Consider the following 23,801-nt stretch of genomic DNA (forward strand, 5'->3'; position numbering starts at 1 on the left):
TATCACCTACTATATAAGAATTTAAGTATCGGTACTTTATTATGATGATGATTTTAATATTTTTTATCTTTTTAATTTATCTTTTGCTTTAGATAAAGAAAAATATTCGCAAAATTATCCATACTTAAGATTTTTTTAAATTATTATTATAATTAATTTCTTAATAAATGCGTATAAAAATACCAATATGGATACTTACTAATATCGCTTTTAGTTATCAAATATATTTTATACGTAAACTTTAGATATATTGTTTGAAATGACATATAAAAAACTTTCAAATATTATTGATACATTTTAGAATAGGTAAGTACCTATCATTTTGATAATATTTCGAAAAATATTTTGACACTATTCGTGGAAATAATAATATATACTTTTCGAAATATGCATAGTGTATTTTAGTCATTGGACATTGGCTATGCGAAGAGGTGACCCGAAACCTGTATTTATTTTAATTCACTCATGTTTACTCGAATAATTACCGTAATACATCGGTATACGTGTATTATTCCGATAAAAATAATGAATAAATACAATTATTATTTAATATCTATTAGAGGACTGTTTTATTAAACCTTGTATGGAAAATATTTACTATTTGGTCTTCACTGAATAGAGCAGGGCTATATTGTCAGCTTACACCTGGAAACATATTATTGTTATTTTGAGCTAGCAATATTCTTCGATAGATATTATTTATACTTGTTAGCAACACTGGCTTCTATTTTAATATAAAGTTGATATTGTTTTATTTAAACATCAAGCATCTAAAAATAACAATCCTCAATAATCACCGATATTATACAAGTTAACAAAACAATATTATTATGTTTTTGTATCATCTTCTATCGCATTATTTTTATCTTAGAAACCATTTTGATGTGAATTTAAGTAAATATTATTTTTAAACTAAAATATTTGATAATAAAATTATCATAACAGATAAGTCACATAAGACGTAAGTATTGAAATACGACAGTATTTTGGCTATTTAGTGATCTAAAAACTGCTTCTTTATTCATTGAATGAAACTACTCATACTGAAAATCATTATTCTATTTCAATTAACCAGTTTAGTGTTATCCAAATAATATTGATGTTTAAAGGTTTTACGAGGTGGGTCAATAATTCCTTAGAAAAGCCGACAGGTGGCGCGACTAGTACTGTAAGCGGCTTGTTTTCATGCAGCGGCACTACCGATTCAGTATGCTGCGAAGTTTCAATCAGATTGGTCGGGTTGTTGTGTGTTTCTCGTACATTTAAAAAAAAAATTTGCTTGTTTACAAAAATGGAGAAAATTGAGTTTAGAGCTGTTATTAAACATGTTAATATAAAAGGGTTAACAGCAAAGGAAATAAAAAATGAGTTGGATTTAGTTCACGGCACATCTGCTCCTTCACTTGCAACTATTTATAACTGGTTAAATGAATTTAAGCGTGGTCGTACATCAACAAAGGATGAACCACGCTCAGGACGTCCTGTAGAGGTGACTACACCAGAAATGATCAATAAAATCCACGATATGGTGTTAAGTGACCGAAGATTAAAGTTGAGTGAGATAATTGAGGTTACAGGGATCTCAAAAGGTAGCGTCATTTCTATTTTACATGACAAATTGGGCATGAAAAAAATTTCTGCAAGATGGGTGCCGCGTTTGCTCACAGTCGACAATAAACGCAATAGGGTGGTGGCCTCTAAAGCCCTGTTGTCGCTCATGCAACGCAATCCGGATGAATTTTTTCGTCGCTTTGTGACTGTAGATGAAACATGGATACACCACTATACTCCCGAGACAAAAGAACAGTCAAAGCAGTGGATTGCGAAAGGCGAACCATGTCCAAAGAAGGCGAAAACCGTAAAATCAGCTGGTACTTTATGGCTACTGTATTTTGGGATGCACGTGGAATTATTTTCGTTGACTATTTGGAAAAAGGAAAAACAATAACAGGGAATTATTATGCATCTTTATTGGACCAGCTAAAAAACAAAATTGAAGAAAAACGGCCTCATTTAAACAGGAAAAAAATCCTCTTTCATCAGGACAATGCCCGTGTTCACACATGTTTACGATCAATGGCTAAAATTGAAGAATTGAAGTTCGAATTGGTCGACCACCCACCGTATTCGCCAGATTTAGGCCCTTGTGACTTTTTCCTTTTCCCAAACTTAAAAAAATGGCTAAGTGGACAACGTTTTTTTTCAAATGAAGAAGTCATCGATCGGACAAATGCTTATTTTGAGGGCCTTCCGAAAACTTATTTTTCTGACGGTTTAAAAAAATTGAGAAACGTCTAACCAAGTGTATTGAGCTCCAAGGAGATTATGTTGAGAAATAAAAAAAAATACATAAATAAAAACTGTTTTAATGCTTTTTTCTAAGGAATTATTGACCCACCCTCTATATAGGTACCTACTTAGAAAATTAAAACAAGACTAAACTATCAATAATTTACAAAATTAAAAAGGCATTAACGACGTTGTTAGATAATTTAGAATTATCATCCCAAATAGCACCCCAAAAGTTCGTTAACAAAAAATATTCGGATATACACAATTTTTTTGACAGTGCAGTTGGGTAGTAAACAATGTTTGACGTTACCAAAAAGTTCTTTTTAAAAATAGCTCTCATATTATAAAGTTACAAATTGTCACAACGCCGTATTGAAGTATTGAGATATCATTAATTTGTTTGTGATAATAATTGTATTTATTTTTTTTCGACCATGTCCGATCCTAATAGGATCATAATATGGCCCTCCACAGAGTAGAGGTTTGTAGTAACAGATTTTGTTTTTTACGAGAAATTGATGTCAGCCACTCAACCTAGTAGGTCCATACACTGACTCACACACAAATTGAAAAACAATATGTGCACTTGCTAGACCCAGGATTCAAACCTGGGACCCACGGCGTTATAGTCCAATGCTTAAGCCGCGTGGCCACCATTCAAATATTACATATCTACTACATTTTACAATAACTTAATTAATATAAATTAAAATAAATTATTATTTATTAGACAGAATAAGAACAAACACGTTGTCTCTTTCGGTTAGGGAAATGTATGAACGAAAATAATATTATCTCGAAGCAAAAATGGTTAATAATAACTGCGGAATTTATTTAGGTAAAATTTAGACATATTAATTATTATCTATCATTAAAACGGTTGTATTAGGGATTGCAATGCCAAATAAAAATACCAATATCGGTATTTCGGTATTTCCTATTGAATACCGGTATTAATACCGGTGTTCGTGAAATATATAAAAAACATAGAAGTATATTATTATATTCATATAAAAATCTCTTTAAAATATTAATATTTCATAGAAAAAATATCTAAATACGTACTTATTATAATATAATGTAAACCTTTAAAAATAGATAATGGTAAGATATGGTAGAGATCTTGATGTTTACAAATATTTGGTAGTTGACTGATTGGCACTGTCTTCTTCGAATGATATTTCAACAAATTTATATTATGAAGTGATCTTAGATGTGTATGTGCTCCTGATAATTCCACCAAATGTTTTATTAGTTTATTGTAATTTTTACACGTACCTACATGTATAATGACAACGGACGTAAACTAGACATCGCGTAATCCGACAAAAATGTACAGTCCTGTTAAACCCTTCATGTTATTTAATACATGTTGTTTCCACTTTCAATACCGAATATATCGATATTGTCTGATTTTTAAAACCGGTATTGCAATTCCTAGATTGTTTTATGTAAAAAGACAGGCAAATTTCTGCATTTCATTCGTTCGTATGGTGACAGGGTATATTATAGGTGATAACATAGAGATATTATATCCAAGTCTTTTTCTTGCTTGACGATTTTCCGTCTTCTTCTTTTGTACCAAGTCTATCAAACTCAGTGACGTCCCGTGGGGGTAGGCAGATTGAGCGTCGCTTGGGGGCGGCAGTTACTCGAAGGGCGGCAAATCGAGGAGAATCATTTGGTACATATGTAAATAGGTACCTTAACTTAGTAATAACGAAAATATCTTTCCATTAAAAAATCAGCTCACCGGTTGGAAACAAAATGTATTAATTAACATAAAAGGTTTAACAGGGCTGTATTTTTTTTTTGTTTAGACTGCGATGTCTAGTTTACTTCCGTTGCCCTTCGACGTACATAGTGACCAGAAACGACACGTGCACGGATTATACAAAATAGTGTATAAAAAAATGGGGTGACATTTTGGCGCTGCCCAGGGGCGGCATTTTGTCTAGGGACGTCACTGATCAAACTTAACGGTAATATGGTATGTGTAAGTGTATATGCAATAAAACGTATTGTTATATGGCGCGACGATGTCACGAAAGTATTTTTGATGAGTGGCGATCAAAATTAAATTCAGTTATACTCAATAACTCTTAAAAATGGAACCGCAACTAGTAATATCTATCATTTTCAGTACTATAATAATAATATTTCTTCCATTATTAACTGCATATCGAAATTGAGATATTTAATAAGTACTGTAAAAAATTGTTCCGGTGGATCAAAAAAAATAACGGGTTTCCCAGTGAAGTGTTTAACTAAACCAGGCATGAAGCTGTTGGAACGGAAATTTAACAATATAAGTGCTTAAGTATACCAAAGCTTGTAAAATCAAATCAATCCAAATTTAATCAAGCCGAATTTGTTCAGGCCATGAATTATTAAGTAATTATGACCTAAAACGGTAGGCAGTCAATCACCCAAGTTAAATGTTGCGTGCGAAAGCCGATAAATTTGTACGTACTTGTGACTTAAACTAACTTGCAACGATTTGCTTCTGTTTCAGCTGGAGAAGTGGGATTCGGAGAGCGAGGAAAAGGGGCTTTCAATGAAAACTGTAAATCTCGCTCAGATCACTCTTTGACGAATATGCGCTTTGCCTGACAGAAAACGGTGAGTACTTACCTTAATTTCTACTGAAACGAATGCATTGGTAATTCTAGCTACCTGTTTAATAGTAAATATTATTATATAAAATGATTTACCCAATTAAATTATATGTAATAAAACAGGAACCATGTATTATCATGTAATTAATATAACTGACAATATACTCTTTAAACGTTTTTATAGGGAAAACTTTTTACCCAATTATAATATGTAGTGTTACCTACCTTCCCGGCATTGTTTTTATAAATAGAGGGCAGAGTGGGTGTATTTTTTTGCCCTGAGAACAGAAGTCACGTTATGGATTATGAATAAACGAATTTTAAAAATATGAAAAGTGGCTGCGCAGTATACGTTTATTCGAATACATTAATTATTAAAAGTACAAAAATTATAACAGTTTAAACGGTAGCCGATTAATTATATTCAGTCAGATAAATCCATCTAGACCAGGACTGAAACGGACAAACTACTAATTTACCCTGAAGACTATAAGAAACAGAAACGGGTGTATGTCCCAAAATTTAATGGCAAGATAACTTTGTTTCCAGATTGTTTTTTGCCAAAGGTTTTATACGTATAATATATTTTTAATTAACTTGAAATTGGATAAAAAATACATTTTTCAGAGGTGGCACGTTAGTATCTTTATTTGGCGACAATTGTGATATAATAATAATATGTTATATAAAAAAATTATAATATATTATTATGTTGATACATAAATATTATACACATTATAATATGATCTATTACTAGTATCATAGTACTATACGAATATTCATAAGTATTACAACAGTAAAAGTTTCAAAGGAAATAAAATTATTTTACTCCAAAATATTATATAGATTTTTAAGTGAAATTTAGTCCAATCAGCAGAAATAATTAGCAATTAATAGCTTAAATTTTAGAGATTTAATAACCTAGGTAGTTGAGCGTGTTTTCGATTTTATGATTCCAGTCTGGCCACTTATCTATGTGTGTTTACCTTATTTACTAAATTATTTTTATGCGTCGACACAACAGCTAATAAAAAGGACAGTATTGCATCTTTCCATACGGTATTGAGTTATTCTTTGTTTAACCACTTTTGATTTTTAAATTAATAGTTTTCAGTTATATATTAGTACTAACTGAGCGTATTGGTTGAACGTTATAATTTAAAATCTAAAATCAGTGTTTCTCAACCGTTGGTCCGCAGACGTTTTCTAGTGGGCCGCGAATATTTGGCATCCAAATATCAATGCTGAAAATTATAATAAAATCTTCAAAATCCATGCACCTGCAAGTGTTTTGTAGCAATGAACTTAATATTTCTCTCCAGAGATTGTTCACAAAAAATATTCTTACATTCAGAAATAAGATAGATGCGTTTTAAAAAAAGCTGGCTCTTTGGGAACACAAGCAAAACATTTCTACTATTTTTAGTGGTCTTCAGGTGTAAAAATGTTGAAAAGCACTGGTTTATATTTTAGAATTAGTGGGAGGTTACTCTTTAAAAATATCGGTAGGCCATATCGCTTGTAAAATAAACCATCACTATATAAATCTCATCATTGAGTGGTATGCAAGAGATATTAAAATACTTAATGTGTCACCAAGAGTCTGCTGATTTGATAAGATTATCAAATTTTAGTCGATGTTATTGGCAATAAATGACATTATTTACTTACTTCACCCAGTATTGAGGCATATGGCAAGTGCAAGTTCACGCCACTTCTCTCGGTCCATCACCAAATCTAGAGAATCCCACCATGCAAGATCTGCAGTGGGTAGATTGCTTTGTAGTACCGCTGCAGGGTGAGGGAGGGCCGGTCACGGCGATAAAACATCCAGAACACATGTTTCAGCTACGTCAAACGTCTATTAATTATTACTTCAATCACTGAAGGCTGCCGTGTCCGCTCACAAACTTTAGTGTTTGTATCGTGGTAGTACCAATGCATCCCAAAGATTTGGCGGAGATATTTATACCTAAAGCTCAAAAGCCGAGATATTTGCAGCTAAGTAAGTTGCCACGTCCCAAACAAACTTAAAATAATGTAGACAAAAAGGGTCTTAATCTATTTGGGATGATAATGATGACGAATATGGCACGATTAAATAACTAATAAAGCTTAGATATTAGACAAGTGTGTTATAATATTAAGAACAAAAAGCGGAATATTAGGAAGTTTTTTTTATATTGTTTGTATCTCTCAGTATTTTCGGTTGGTCGTAATCGTTTTACGATGAATCTGCTTCTGGTTGGATATCTTTTCGCTTCACATAAAATTCTCGTTAATCGAAAGACTATCTACTATACTAGAACCAATTTCATCTTACCCGAGAGATTGCCGACGTTATGTTCGCTATCTTTTTCTATGAGAAAAACCTCTGGAAAGTTTTCCCTGGGTGCTTTTTCTCCGTCTCAAAATTATTTGGCGGCAGCAAAAAAGTAAATGTGTTAATGATAAATCAAACTATAACTGAACAAAAACACTCACAATCTGTTTTGGGAAACAATCTCTGGTCGAATAAATCAAAATTGAATGACGCGTTTGTGTTACTTACTTGTTATTTTAATGCCACCAAAGTTTTTGAAAAAAACTTTTTACAATAGATGGAGCCCAAATATAACAACATACCTACATAATTCTGAAAACACTTGTGAGCAAATAATATAGCCAATAGAAAAAATCTTTTTTGAAAAAAGTAAGACACCTGGCAGTAATCGAACTCGTGTCTCTTGGGTATCGCGCCCTGTGAATTACCACTATGCTACGACTGCAATGTTTAATTGCGACATATTTTAACTATTGGCCTTTTTTTAATACCTACTCATAAGCGTTCTCCAAATTGAGTTACGGTAGACGATGGGTTTTTGTATTCTAAATTAAAGTATTTATTACTTTAATTACTAACTGACGTCACGGATAACTCCAATATTTTCTGTTCTAACTTACTTGAACTTGCTAATAATTTTTATTAACTATGTTCAATAATTAGAATGGTACATTCTTAAAATATTGTGAATTATTCGTTGAATAAAAAAATAGTTAATTAAATATAGGAATTTAAATCTGAAAAAAGGTAAAGTAAAAAATTACAAAATAATTGTAAAATGATGAACCATGAATGTCAATTATTATAAAACGGAAAACTATTGAAATAATAACATGGCCACCATTGTATTATTTTGTCCGCCATATTGAAAGAATGCCAAAAAATAAAACACCAAAGATCTTTACCAAGTATTTTATATATGTGGTTTTTACCAGAAATATCACCTTACTTACCATATATTGTAATATTTGGCTAATTCAGAATACGTTGAAACCTTAAAATTATATTTATTGAAAACAATATAAAAAATATTTCTAATTTGATAATATTGTGTTTCTGAGGCTTTTCCAAGCTATTTATTTTGAATGAATAATGCTAAGTATATTATAAATCATGTATATTTAATCATGTTTTAAGCACATTACAATTATTGTAGGGGTATTTTGAGTTCTAATATTATCTGTCACGTCTGATATTAATTCCAATCTTGAAACATTATTATCTATACTAAATATTTAATGACAGATTTGTCACAGATAAAAATTAAAGTAGTATAATTGGTGTCAGAAACCGACATTTTTAAAACGTATTTTCTATGTTCATTCATGATCAATTTTTAAGTTACTTACTAGTTTTATTTTTCACTGCCCTATACTACATATCACATCATGTCATATTTGCTCTCATACAGATCAGTACAGGGCACCTCATATTTTTATATATGAAATAAACAGGCCTTTAATTTTGCTAATAATTATATAGGTATCATTTCCTCTACTATGTCCGATTGCATTCTAAAGATATCTTTATTAAAGCTCACTTAAAGACAAAACCGGTCTTATAAAATAAATATAAAAATAGTACAAAAAATAAGAAAAAATATATATTCATTATGTATTAATACAGTGAATTTCTACTAATAAATGATAAAGGAAAATACTAATATAATTCTGATGATTTCAATAAAAACCAATTAGGTATCTATTAAGTCAAATTTAAACTACAAGACCTATAGATAGAAGATTTTCGCTATCATTTCACTACCTACCATTATGCTCAATTCCCTACTATGTTTTAAGTCTAATGAAACTAAACGTAAGATAATCCAAGACGGCAACAAATAATAGCGATCAACAGTGCCATGACCCACGTCATCGTGTCAATTTACCGCGCCTAAATGGAACTAATAATCCCACCATAGCCTCCCTCCCTTCGCTTTGATGGCCAAGAGGTCAAATATTTTATACGCAACACTGTTGTGCGTGGGTATTCATTAGGCCTTTGTGATGGTAGTAAATGAAAATGTTAATTGTGTCGAAGGATTTCTTGGGAAAATTTTGAGGATTATGATCGCTCAATATTATGACTCTGATTGAGGTTGACTTATTATATTACATTTCAAGACACCAAAAAGTATCATAAGATTCTGTTGTTATGGACTATCATATGATCCCATCGACTTATCTTTATAATAATTATTAGTATAGCAAACTACTACATCGTATATATATTATTATTATTATGCTAAGAAGTTTTGAAAAACGCACGTATTTCACGGGTAAATATCACTTTTGATTATTGTATTACATTGTCACTTCACATATTCCGGATAATAATATAATCTATAAGACACACAATCAAATAAGCCTATTGCGTTTTAAAAATATTTTTTTTCTACAAAATTCAATAGATTTTATGACATTGTACATGTTCTATTGATTGAGATATTTCAATACGTCACATTTTCACACTATTCGAAATACCTATATATTTAAAACGAATAACAACACAGTAGCGTACAATATTTTTTTGACTTAAATATATTAATGCGCATTAAAATTATCTGTGTAATCTAATAATACTTGTGTCAAATATCAGTCTTACACTTTTATTATTAGCTACAATATACTCATAATATTAATACTATCGACCGAAGCGACTTGATGGAATTTGAATTTAAATTCTAATGGATTTATGTTTTGTACTATTCCATTTGAGTCGTTTTTTGCGACCCGGGCTTCGCTTTTCATCATCGTCAGGCACTGTGTACACACACCAAAAGGTAAACACACACTGACAAACTCTGTGATCCTTGACTTAATAGGAAGGTGATAAAGTCTCTATCTACTTTATTGTATTAATAATTTGTTATAATATAAGTAAGATTTCATTGTATTCGTTGTCAGTTTTTATTTGCCTTTTGGCGAGTGCAGATAGTGCCTGAAGATGCCGAAAGGCGAAACCCGGGTCGTAAAAAAACGACTCTAATGGAATAATACAAAACATAAATCTATTAGAATTTAAACTCATAATATGTGAATAATTGTCATTTGTTTCCTTTATTTTAATAAATAAAATCATTAATTTCCTAATTTCAATACGATTCATTTGAAAATAGTTGCTAGAGTCACCACTGACACTGACTTATATGTATATGTATGTATAATGAACTTAACATTTTCAATAGTTTGAGTCTATATTCTGTTAAATATAATACTATGTGTATCTACTGAAATCATAGTTTAGAATTTCCCTATTCTCTGCGGTCTTTAAACCTGATGAATCAAATTAATATAGAGCCATATTATAAAACGTAATTTCATTTTTTATGACGTGTTTGCGTGAATGATTAATGAGACCTGCAGTGGAGTATATTTTATGGTGATGACGTTAGGTAATAAAAACTTAAACATAAAAAAAATATTTGTGATACCTACACTGTTTACAAGAAAATATAAAAAGAAAACTGACTGTAACACGTCATAATAATAACTCTCTCTTAAATTGAATGAACCAATAACTATTTATATTTAGGTACTTCACTTTGAGTATTAATCATTTCACACTGACTTTCTCAGAAATTTCACTTCGAAAAATGTTATCTTTTTTTGTGCAATGGTTAGGTTTAAAATTATCAATATAAAACAGTTAGTAGTAGATAGTCATATTATAACAATAAGAAAGCTTATGAAAGTGTATTATTAAGATAATTCGTGGAATATTTGTCGAATTGAAGCATAAATTCATTATTTGTATAAATAATAGATATTTAAACATCTTTGCAATTAATAAACAGAACCCGCGGGCTCCGGGTTCGATCGTGCTGAGATCACAATAATTAATACATATATTATGTAAATTTCTCAAAGCCTGGGTGTTTTGTGATTATTTCTCTTCAGCTACATACTGCTGACATTGAGTCCCATGGCATGATATATAGTGTTTGAACGGAAAGAAATATGTTCCGTACAGGGAACTCAGAAATAATGGGAACTGATATACATAACGGGTAACGCAATAGCAGGTAACCGACTCGAGTAAGGATGAATCCGGGTTAAACTTACACACGTGTCAAGAATACGTTTTACGTCGAATACTGAAAACTGCTCTCGGTTTATGCATTTACGCTCATTTAATATTGGTGTATTACACACACTATTGCACGTGCATAATGCGTGCTTAATTTTCTCAAATTTATTTATTTAAGCTAGACCAACATTATAAATTTAAAACATTTACAACATGCCAAGAAAAACAATGAAAATAAGTATATAATATTATCAATAAGATTTAAGTAAAACTATATGGACGATGTTAAGAATTTATGAAACCTACAGTCCGATATTAATATCAAGCAATTTTGTTTAATATAGCTATTAATTGTCCTCACAATTAACATTGCCAGTACAAGCTACATTATGAAAAAACAATGATTTTACATAATAGAAAAACAACAACTATAGGTACTGTCTTTATTATAGTGTTATAACCGCAATTATAAGTATCAACCAAAAACGATAAATAAGTTCAATTTAACATTATTAATATCATTTTTTTTTATTAGTATCATCGAAATAAAATAGGACGAATAGGCCAACTCAATTAATAAATAATATCAAAAAACTGAAAAAAATATTATTCGTATTCAATATTATTTTTTTTGAAAACACCTTGGGAAAAATTCCATAGAAAATGGGGTGTTGAAATCTCCGTATTGAAATTTATAAGTCAACAAATTTGTTTTATTTTTAATATCGTAGGTAATAGATGCTTTAACGCATTCGCTGCTAACTATATAATGAGATTTTAATTGCCCCCTTTAAAATGCACGTTAATTACATCGATCGGCCGCCTGGTCATTACGCGCCGTGTGCGTCTTCCGCGTCCAATGTATTAAGCGTATTTTGCAATGCAGTAAAAAGCTAAGAGGTGATATAATATTATGTTCATTGCCTTTACAGCTTCATAATATATTATTATATTGATTGGCATTGTTCATACTCTGACAATTAATATCACACGGCTGAAGGCTTTCATTGTAAAGCCTTATTAGTCCTAAGTAATACCAATCTACATCAAATTAACATTGTTATTGAATTTAATAAAATTGGTATATATTGCTGTCTACAATGCTCTACAAACTCTCTCTCTACTGATCTCAATGCTTTATGGCTATCTTTTCAGGTAAGACTTCACAGTGAACAATGGTAATGCGCAATATAATGCTATGTATAATTTACATGTATCCTAACCCCTAAATATAATATACATAATAAGTTTCATTTATTGAAAAAATACTTTAATTTATATGACGATAATTTTAAAATATATATTTATTATGTTTATTGCATATTTTGGATATTTAAAATATCTGACTGCAGTGGTTTTAAATTTGACAAACATCGAGTTCAAAAAAAGTTGAATTTCAAGTTTTATTTTCCGTAAGTTGTTTTTGATCTCTTCGACTTTAGTATGGGCGTGATCCATACATTGTAATTTAAATTAAGCTTCATATTCATTAATAATTACGGTAAGCTACGTAATAATAATATGAACACTATGTTAGATAATATCGGATTTCGATTTATTACAATCATTAATGATGATTAGTTCCAAGCAGTCGTATTTTTTGATTATCTCGGTTCATGTAGGTACATAATAAATAATATAATTATAATAAAAACAAGTTTTTTTTTTAAATTTCATTACCACTCTTTGGTGATTGGCCAAAGTATGTACTTACATAAAATTGAATTAGAATTTTGCTTTTTGCTTAAACAGTCTACCATATAATTGAATGGATTTTGTTTAAGGTACTTAAATGACGTAATAGTGACAGAATACACATAATAATTATGCATTATAATTTCATTTACTAATACTTTATTTTTTTTCTTTTAATTAATCAATACGTACCTTTTTAAAATTATATATTTTTTATATTCAAAGGTAAACTTACGATATAAAAAACCGTTATAAAATATACGTTTGTTGAAAGATCTTTTCTTCGTATTAAATATTCTTGAATGTATAAGTAGTTGAATTTTGATTCGATAAATATTTTCGATGATAACAAAGAGATTTTTAGAATAATTAATGGTCTCTAAAAACGTCGATCTTTATAAAAAAAAAATGTGTGCAATTTAAAACTGAAATGATCCAAGAAGACTGAAACGCGGTAGAGATCTTAGTGGACCTAATAGTCAGATTGATATTTTTTAATGATCATTGTGATTATTGATTGAATAAAAAAAAATTTATAAAACTAGATGATAAACTATTTTGCTGACCCAAAATCGATTATCATCAATGCCATTCAAATTTACCACTACGTCTAAATTAGACAACAATAAAGTGTATATTGTTAGAGGTTTTTAAAAAGATTTTTCACAGAACCAAAATGTGATGAAGCTCATTCGGCCACCAAAATAATATCTTCAAAACTGATCATTCCCATTGCGCCTAAAACTAAGTATTTAAAAATGTGTGCTACTACTGTTCGCGTAACAGAAACTACTTGATTTGAGTTACCTCATCTCAACCCGCCATGTATAATATACAGCAGCGGTTTATGCACGGCCGCCTTCCATGATGCTATAAACGTGTCAGAATGAAAAGATTTTAGTGCCACATTTCTTTGTCCCAAAGCGATGCTGCACAGGTCTGATGTAGCAACTATGTACTTTAGTGCTTAAAGAAGGAGACTATATTAATTTAATACTTTGGACGCGGAAGACGCACCCGGCACGTAATGACCAGGCGGCCGATCGATGTAATTAACATGCATTTTAAAGGTGCTAATTAAAAAATCAGTATCTACTCAGCAGCGAATGCGTTAAGGGAAAGCACTCTTTCCGTATTTAGAACACAAACATACTACATCCTATAACAGATAAGGCACAAGAAAAAAATAAGATAAAGAAGAAGAGATCCAAAAACTAATAGTAGCACATCGCAACATGGTAAGATTAGGCATAACTTTGAAAGACCACAAAAGAAACCAATGTGTAAGAGACAGACTAGCGTATCTACTCGTGACGGTGGTTGCCAAGCTGAGTTTAATGGGCTAAACACGACGTAGCTCAGTGAGTAGACGAATACAGTAAAGTTATACAATGGTACCAATGGACACTAAATGACCATATGGCCACTCCAAAACCTTTGACAAACTCGTTATTTTTTTTTTCGACCATGTCCGATCCTAATAAGATCATATGGGCCTCCACAGCGTGGAAGTTTGTATTAACAGATTTTGTTTTTACGAGAAATGGATGTCAGCCACTTGCTCAACCTATTAGGTCCATACTCTGACTCATACACAAATTTAAAAACAATATGTGTACTTGCCAGACCAAGGATTCGAACCTGGGACCCACGACCACGCCGCGCGGCCATCGTGGGAGTAATCTAGGAGGGAATAACTACATAGCAACGAGAGATGAAGGAACCAAGAGGGGCATTCATCTAAGAGTGGATTGACTCCGGCTGATGATGTTTAGGTAGATACTGATAATTAGGCATGTAAAAAATGAACCTGTATTTGTTCTCAAAGTTTTAGTTGTAGATCAAAAATATTCTGTGTTGCATGGTTTGTTAAATAGGCTGGCTTTTGCTCAATTTTTAAAATTTATCGAATAATTATTAACGTATCATTTTTTTATAGTCTAATTGAGTAAAAAATTCTTCTATGCATAATAAATACTCAGTGAATATTATAATATAGTCAATTTAAACTATTATTAATTATTTAGAGATTATAATATTATATGGTATAAACGGTAGTAGATAGTCAAAATGAAATATTGACATTGATCTAATAACAGAATTCTTCACCTGTGCACAATTTTAGGTTTCATCTTTGATAATGGAAATTTTTGTTTTGCGTAGTTCACCGTTAGTCGTTGTATCGGAAATAGATGGGCATAGGTATACCATTGTAAATATGAAAAATATATATTTTAATTACATATAATATACGTGTATTTTTTGATTTTCTTTAACTTTTCTTTGAAATATTTTTTGATATTTACAGCGGTTAATTAGATATAGATGAAATACTAAAATTCGTCCACTATTTTCCAAGATGGCGGCCGTAGCACAGCATATTATACGTGTGTTGATTTTTAGTATGTTATTACTGAGCCCCTGCACTATACATACGCAAAGTCTCTCTTATATAGGATTTATTTCCGAGTTAGGGGTTATTTTTACCTAATATGACTAGAGTACCAAACCATGATAGAATACAATAAACCAGTAAGTAAAGTAATACCCATTTAGAAGCAAAATTGTGAAATTATGCACAATTTATTGTATTTATTCTGAAAAACTTCTTATTAAAATCGTGCTTAAAATAACACATTACAAAAATACGAGTCTTTATTAGACGACTACTTACTATCAGGTGCATCCTTGAATTATTCACATAAATATAAAATATGCGAATACTAAATTAATATCATAAGCAAACCAGTTTGTTCACTTTCTTATTATTTTTGTACGGGCCACGCTGGCGGTGACCAAATGATCTCAATACGTGGTCCACTCGGCCCGTCCTCTCTCTGTGACCTCTTATATTATATGACGGCGTCGTCCTCCGAGTGTCGTTCTGCACTTATTTTTCGTCCCCATGGGAAATTATACGAGAAGGAATGGTCACCGATGTTTTCTCACATACCCGCTTGCACACGCGGTAGCTTTGTACGTACATAAGCATATGATTTTTGCCTCAGTATGACCGTAACTTCTCGAAATAATTTCATAATTATTTTACCAGTATTTTTCCACAGTATTTCTGCGTTGCTTTAAAAAACTATATATTATTTAAGTCGATTTTTGGCAAAGAATAACAACTAAAATCTTTTTGATTAGTCATCAAAATAAAGTACAGGTGTGATGTTTTTTGTTCTGGAGTAAACTAAAAATATACTTACGTGAAAAAATCTTTTTCAAAAAAATGCAACATCCGGCAGGATTCGAAACTATGCTATACGTATTCTAAATTTATGTTTTAAATTTCATTTATAAAGTATTTCAGGTACGGTGCTACTTACTATTTGGATTTTTTTTTTGTCAAAATGAAAATTTTCTTATAGAGTTTTTAATCTAATATATAAACATATTATTTGTTTGTTTGTTTGTTCGTATTTTATGCGCTGCCATACCGTTCATCCGATTGCGATAAAACTTTGTTAACTTATTGCTTGCACTTTCGTGAAGAGTATAGGCTATATCTTATATATAAAAATGAATGTATGTCTGTCTGTATGCCTGTCTGTCTGTCTGTCTGTCTGCCTGCATGTCCCGTATGCGTTCCTATACCATTCATCCGATTGCAATGAAATTTTGGTAAGTGGTTGTATGCACACCTGCAAAGGTTTCTGAATTAGAAAAATCATCATCATCTTCTTCTTCTTCATTCTATTTTCTTTTATTCGTATGGTTCCTATACCATTCATCCGATTGCGATGAAACTTTCGTCAGTTGTTGTACGCACACCCGCAAAGGTTTCTGAATTATAAAAACCATCTTTTTCTTCTTCATTATATCTTCTTTTATTCGTATGGTTCCTATACCATTCATCCGATTGCGATGAAACCTTCGTCAGTTGTTGTGATAACACTTGCAAAGGTTTCTGAATTAATACAATCATCTTCTTCTATTCTATATTCTTCTATTCGTATGCGTTCCTATTCCATTCATCCGATTGAGATGAAACTTTCGTCAGTGATTGAGCCAACATCCGCAAAGGTTTCTTAATTAGTACAACCATCTTTTTCTTCTTCATTATATCTTCTTTTATTCGTATGGTTCCTATACCATTCATCCGATTGCGATGAAACCTTCGTCAGTTGTTGTGAAAACACCCGCAAAGGTTTCTGAATTAGTAAAACCATCTTGTTCTTCTTCTATTCTATATTCTTCTATATGTATGCGTTCCTATTCCATTCATCCGATTGCAATAAAACTTTCGTTTGTAATTGTGCCAACACCAAAGAAGGTTTTTGAATTAGTACAACCATCTTTTTCTTCTTCTATTCCACCTTCTTCTATTCGTATGCATTACTATACCATTTATCCGATTGCGATGAAACTTTCGTCAGTTGCTGTGCTCACACCCGCAAAGGTTTCTAAATTAGTACAACTATCTTCTTCTTCTTCGTATATGCTATCTTCTTCTATTCGTATGCATTGCTATACCATTCATCCGATTGCGATAAAACTATCTTTAGTTGTTGTGGTAACACCCGCAAAGGTTTCTGAATTACTACAACCATCTTCTGCTTTTTCTATTCTATATTCTTCTATTTGTATGCGTTCCTATTCCATTCATCCGATTGCAATAAAACTTTCATCAGTAATTGTGCCAACATCCGCGAAGGTTTCTAAATTAGTACAACCATCTTTTTCTTCTTCTTATATTTTATCTTCATCTATTCGTATGCGTTCTTATATTATTAATCCGATTGCCATGAAATTTTGACCAGTCGTTGTGATAACACCCGCAAAGGTTTCAACTATCACAACTATCTTATTCTTCTTCTTCTATTCGTATGCGTTCCTATACCATTCATCCGATTGCAATCAAACTGTGGTGAGTTGTCGTGCGCATGCCCATGAAGATTTCTGAATTAGAAAATCATCATCTTCTTCTATTCGTATGCGTTCCTATACCATTCATCCAATTGCGATGAAAATTTTGTCAGTTGTTGTGCGCATACCTGCAAAGGTTTATAAATTAGTATGATATAAAATACAAAGTTTGTTGTTTGTTTGTTCCATCCAATTTTGACTTTTTGTTACTACATATTAATAACTTTAATAACGTTTGCATATTTTGGATTTGATTTTAATTTAGTGTTCTTTTGTTTGACCTGAACTCCTATTAGAATTATTTTCATATTTCTATATTGTACTACACAGATATTTAAATATTAAAAAAAATTACCCTCTTATTATTTTTTAAATATCTAAGATAAATATAACCACGAAGCGACCCTGTGCGAAGCCGGGTACTTCAGCTAGTAATTAATAAATAAACTTGTTAATATATTGTCAACTTTGTTATTGCTAACCCAAAGTTAGTCACCATGATAGAGAGCATAATGATTTTCTTTATAATTGATATGGAAAAGAATGATAACACAAACATTTCCGAAGACTGTTTACTAAGCGATTATTTACCGCTAACATTAAAATGGCAATGGCGAGATTCAAGATTCAATATCAAACGGTTCTTTAAAAGTTAGTTTTTCTTCAATTTGAAAGAAATCATTTACCCCCACGGTGGCCGCGCGGCTTAAACGTTGGACTATCATGCCGTGGGTCCCAGGTTCGAATCCTGGGTCTGGCAAGTACACATATTGTTTTTTTTCTATTTGTGTGTGAGTCAGGGTATAGACCTAATAGGTTGAGCAAGTGGCTGACATCCATTTCTCGTAAAAAACAAAATCTGTTAACACAAAACTCTACTCTGTGGAGGCCCATATGATCCTATTAGGATCGGACTTGGTCGGAAAAAATAATTTATGAACAACTAATTAATTAATATTGTTATTTAATGGTAAAAATTAATATTAATTTGAATACTTCTTTAAATTGACTTATTAAAGCTGATTTTTAACAGACTTGCGGTATACTATATAAATAAAGGGTGTTTTTTTAGAGGTATAGAACTTTGAAATGGAATAAAACAAAGATGACTTTTTATATTGACATGAAATTTACTTTATTCGAAAGATGCTCTTCTGGCATTATAGTTTAAATATGATTTCTGGCATATAACCGCCACGGCTGGCTCGTACGTAGTCTAATCTGGAGGTCCAATTTTCGATGACTTTTTCCAACATTTGTGGCCGTATATCGGCAATAACGCGGCGAATGTTGTCCTCCAAGTAGTTAATCGTTTTGAGCTTATCGGCGTAGACTAGCGACTTTACATATCCCTACAGAAAATAGTCAAGCGGCGTTAAACGGGTTTCACGGGTCCGAAACGTGAAACTATGCGGTTACCAAACGTTTCCTTCAATAAATCAATTGTGGCACAAGCTGTGTGACATGTTGCACCGTCTTGTTAAAACCACAAATCCTGCAAATCATGGTTGTTCAATTGATGAACGAAAAAGTCAGTAATCATGGCTCTATAGCGGTCACCATTGACTGTAACGTTCTGGCCAGCATCGTTTTTAAAGAAGTACGGATCAATTATTCCACCAGCCCATAAAGCACACCAAACAGTCAATTTTTCTAGATGTAACGGTGTCTCAACATACACTTGAGGATTATCATCACTCCAAATATGGCAGTTTTGTTTATTGACGTATCCATTCAACCAAAAGTGAGCTTCATCGCTAAACAAAATTCGCTTATGAAAATCGGGATCAACGGCAATCTTGTTTTAAAATAAATTTTCACAATTTGGAAGCGTTGTTCAGACGTCGGTCTATTCATGTTGAAATGTCAAACCAAACTAAACATAAATCACTTAACAGCCGACAAAATGGCCGCCAATTAAAAAAGTGCTGCCAGCTTAAATTTCTATAAGGTGCATTGGGGTAATTCCGACAGAAATTTCTATGAGATGACTAGAGGTTATATATTTCGGTTAATTATTCAAAGTGTTTTATATTTACTGCCATTATTGTTTTACCTGTGTGTACTAAAAGAAAAGATGTATGATAAATATATATTAGATTCTTGAATATATAGTTGGGTACTTTAAATTGAGAATTTAAAATATTGAGTCATTTTTTTTTGGTATTGGGGAAATTACGAACTATCTTGGGGTAATTCCGAAATTATTCAAAAATTGATTTTATTGTATTTTGACCGAAGGTTTACCTTTCTTTTTCGACCGTAACTACTCCTAACACAAAATATAATCAATTTTGTTAATAGTATCCATAATCCCTAACTTTTGATACTATTAGTTCGGAATTACCCCAAAAAAGTTAGTGGTTCTCAACATTTCAGTTAAGTTCTTAGGATTATAGGGATTGTGGAACGGGATGGAGCAGAGCAGGTTTATTCCCGGTTGTCACTACCAGTTTTGTTCCCACCGGTGACAAATAATGAGAAAAAATATCCCAATATGACACAAGTACCTACCACCTTAAATCAATAAAATAAAGACGAGGAAAATCAAAGAAAGTGATAATTTTGAAAATCAATTTTTATTTGAGTCTACATTCTTATTTGACTACCTTGATAGAACAATATTTTTTATAAAGATATATTTTGTTTACTTACTGCTTTTTGCATAGCAAAATAAACTTTCTTCATACCCATAAAATTAAATTAGTCAACATTAAAAATGTTAAATCAAAGTCGGAACTTGTCTTTTTAATCATTTTCATCTACTTTTATGGCATAAGCTTATAATTTATTCCTGCTAGCAAACCTAAAACTAAAACGCGGACTACACTGTTAAAAAAATATAACAAAATTGCTGAAGACATGGTCTGAAAGCCTCACATATACATAATAAAATGATCTATTGGTTTGGTACGCAATCAGTCAAAATAAATTCAATCTTTATCATTACATAATTAATATTCTTTTTCATCAGCACTTTTTTTGTATATCTATCTTCTTCACTATTAATGCCTCTGGAACGTTGTCACTATCTTTTCTTTTGGTCGTAATAAAGGTTAGATGCTGCTGTGGTCTCATAGTTTTTAAGAAGTTGATGGAGAAGTATGTTTCCTTAATTTCATCATTTAATTTGTAATTTTCCTTCATGGCAGGGTCCTTTTCTTGAGTTTTGTATAATATATCTTTATTTTTTCCTTTTATAAAAACATCAACGTTGTCTTTGTCATCTCTTTCAATGTGTCTTATCTCTTCGTTTTTTTTTGTCTGTTTTATCCACTTGATTTTCTTTACCTTTACTTTTTTTGCCAACACCTTTACTCTTAGTACAGAGAGAATTTGAATCGTTGTTGGTGAGTATCTTTTTGTCAGTTAAACTTTCACCATATTTCACATCTTTTGTTTTTTTTTATGACCTTGGTTCTTCCTTGTATATTTTAAAATCATTTCCAGAGTATTCATCCATCAATTCTTCAAAATCAAGATAATCTATAATATCAGAATCGCTATATTCGCTCATGATGTCGGATACACTAGTTATGCTGTTAAGTGAAGGCTGGCATTACCGCACTTACCCAAGATTATAATAGGACGTGCGATAGCTTCTTATTAGGACGACGCTAAATTTACTTACTTTAATATTAATTTAATTAAGTATATTATGTACATCTAAATTAGATATAATTTAGTTTCTTTACAGATTGAGAATCACTGCCAATTACTATGAAAAAGTTAAGTGGGCTATTGCGGAATGAATATATATCGGAATAACCGGGTAAAAGGGGTATTTCCGAAAAAAAAATAAAAACACAGCTAGGAAGTTCTGTTCCTCTACCTAATTCGTAAAAAACGATAATCTATCGTAAAAGCAATCACTTATTCAAATAACTTACCAGAATTCCGAGATATGTAAGTTAGGGTAATTACAAATCAGCAAAAATGGCGCGAAAAACACTTCTCTGAAAAAACTTGATGGTATGCACGCATTGTTGACACTAGCGACTACCGACGAATGACGAGGCGAGCACAATGAATATGGCGTCTAGACTAAATGTTGCCAATAGGAAAATATCGCTTCGATTGGTAGAATTTTTGAACTTTCGGAATATACCCATATTCGGAATTACCCCAATGCACCTTATCTCTAAAAAAAACACACTATTTTTGAAGATAAAGGTTCATAATATGATAATGCCAATCAACCGACGGCAGTTTGAGGCTTTGCATATCAAGATCAATCCCGCAGCGAAAAACGTATATTATTTTTTAATTAAAATATTTTGTTAAGTGTAAAATATGTACATGTTCAGTAAATTGTATCAGTGAAATACTGAAGAAGGAGGAAACTCAACTTCAAGTCCCTCAAGTATGACTGCCAAGCACTTTTTACCACTGATTATTAAAGTAGTCGTTGTTTTATAGGTTATAGTTATTTTAGTACATGTAATTGAACTGTTTTTTTCTAAATGTACGGTACGATTTTATTGGATTAAAGCTCGCACTTTGTATAGATAAATATGTAGTATCTACCTATTTCGGTACATGAAACAAAGTTTACTTGTAAAAAGCGCTGTGTTAACGTTTCACCGTCATTTTTTTGTTGACTACCACATAAAGGAAACTTCTTTCAATTAAATTAAGTATCTGCTTTCTTTCGTAGAAAACGTTGAATCGTAAAAGACTGAGAGAGGATAGGGAGCAGAAAAAGAATTGTTTCATTTTTCGGCTATCTCTTTTGATCATCAAATAGAAGGCTTGATTAGATTAAGTCTTAAGTTGGTACGAAAGCTTTTTATCACATCCTGCGATAGTACTTAATTAATTTGTATGAAAGAGGGACGAAAAATGAACGCAAAAAAAGCGAGGCCCTTTTTTCATTTACTTTAAACTGTTTATCTGATAAAAGCTACTGCGCCGACAAAAGCTCAAAAAAACTTACGTCATTAGTAAATTATATTTTGTCTGAAGCGCTGTCTGTAGTTGATTTTGTTTTGATATTGCCTTTTTAGGTTGATTAGATTTTTTCACAAAACCTTCCACATGTAAAAAAAATACTGAAGACTGTGTTAATTCCGCAATCTTTTTTATTATCACAATAATAATTGTATTAATCCACCGAAAACCGTTTCTAACTTTAATGTTTTATTTTATTTAAAAGCATGGTGGGGTATAAATGGTAGAAGAAATACTTACAATTAAATGTTAAAATCTATTGTAGATTAAATTCTTCGTTGAAATTTTATTATTTATGCAATTGCGACGAAAGAAAATTTTCTGTAATCAATTTATGCATTTTTTGCAAAAATTAAGAATATATTGTATATAAATAATTTTTGAAAATACTTCTCTAAAAATATATTATAACTAATATAAAAAAAAGTAAGACACCCCACAGGAATCGAAACTGCATCTCTCGGGTTTCACGCCCACTCACATATAAGGGCCAGTAGTTAAAATTTGTCGGAATTAAGTATGGTACCTTTAACATAGTGGTCTATGTGCGTGGGCGCGAAACCCTAGAGATGCAGATTCGATTCCTACGACGTGTCTTACTTTTTTCAAAAAGATTTTTCCCATTGGTTATAATATATTTTCTCAGAACTGTTTTCAAAAATTATGTATGTTCAATAATAAGAATGCTACATTCTTAAATCTTGTGAAATATTCGTTGAATAATAAAAGTAATAAATAATAAAATAAATTGTATAGTTTACTATATTTAACTGGATTTCATTATGATCATTAGTTTTATAAAAAAAATGATGGAAAGTTATACAAGATATACAAGTACTTACTTAAATAACCAAAATTATGGAAAATTCTCCTGTAAAAGAGTTTGTTGAAAACAAATGTTATAAAGATCAAGTACCTACTGAATGAATCTTTATTATTTAGAGTCTAGAAGAAGATTATTTTATTTTGAGCAGGAAAATATTTGTGTTCATCTAAAACCAGCCGGACTGACAAATAATGAGTAG

At 31.4% G+C, this 23,801-nt stretch overlaps 1 protein-coding gene across 2 annotated transcripts in view; it reads left to right on the forward strand.

Moving 5' to 3' along the window:
- LOC147063825 (uncharacterized) overlaps positions 1 to 23,801 on the forward strand; it is a 457,860-nt gene that overhangs the window by 61,998 nt on the left and 372,061 nt on the right. For both annotated transcript variants that reach the window (XM_085958983.1, XM_085958984.1), the window contains exon 2: positions 4,808 to 4,914. The gene's annotated coding sequence lies outside the window, so the exon portion shown is untranslated. The remainder of the gene's footprint in view (positions 1 to 4,807; positions 4,915 to 23,801) is intronic.

This window comes from Rhyacophila brunnea, unplaced genomic scaffold (genome assembly GCF_057557595.1).
Source record: "Rhyacophila brunnea isolate RB1 unplaced genomic scaffold, BYU_Rbru_1.0 scaffold_8, whole genome shotgun sequence".
NCBI lineage: Eukaryota > Metazoa > Arthropoda > Insecta > Trichoptera > Rhyacophilidae > Rhyacophila > Rhyacophila brunnea.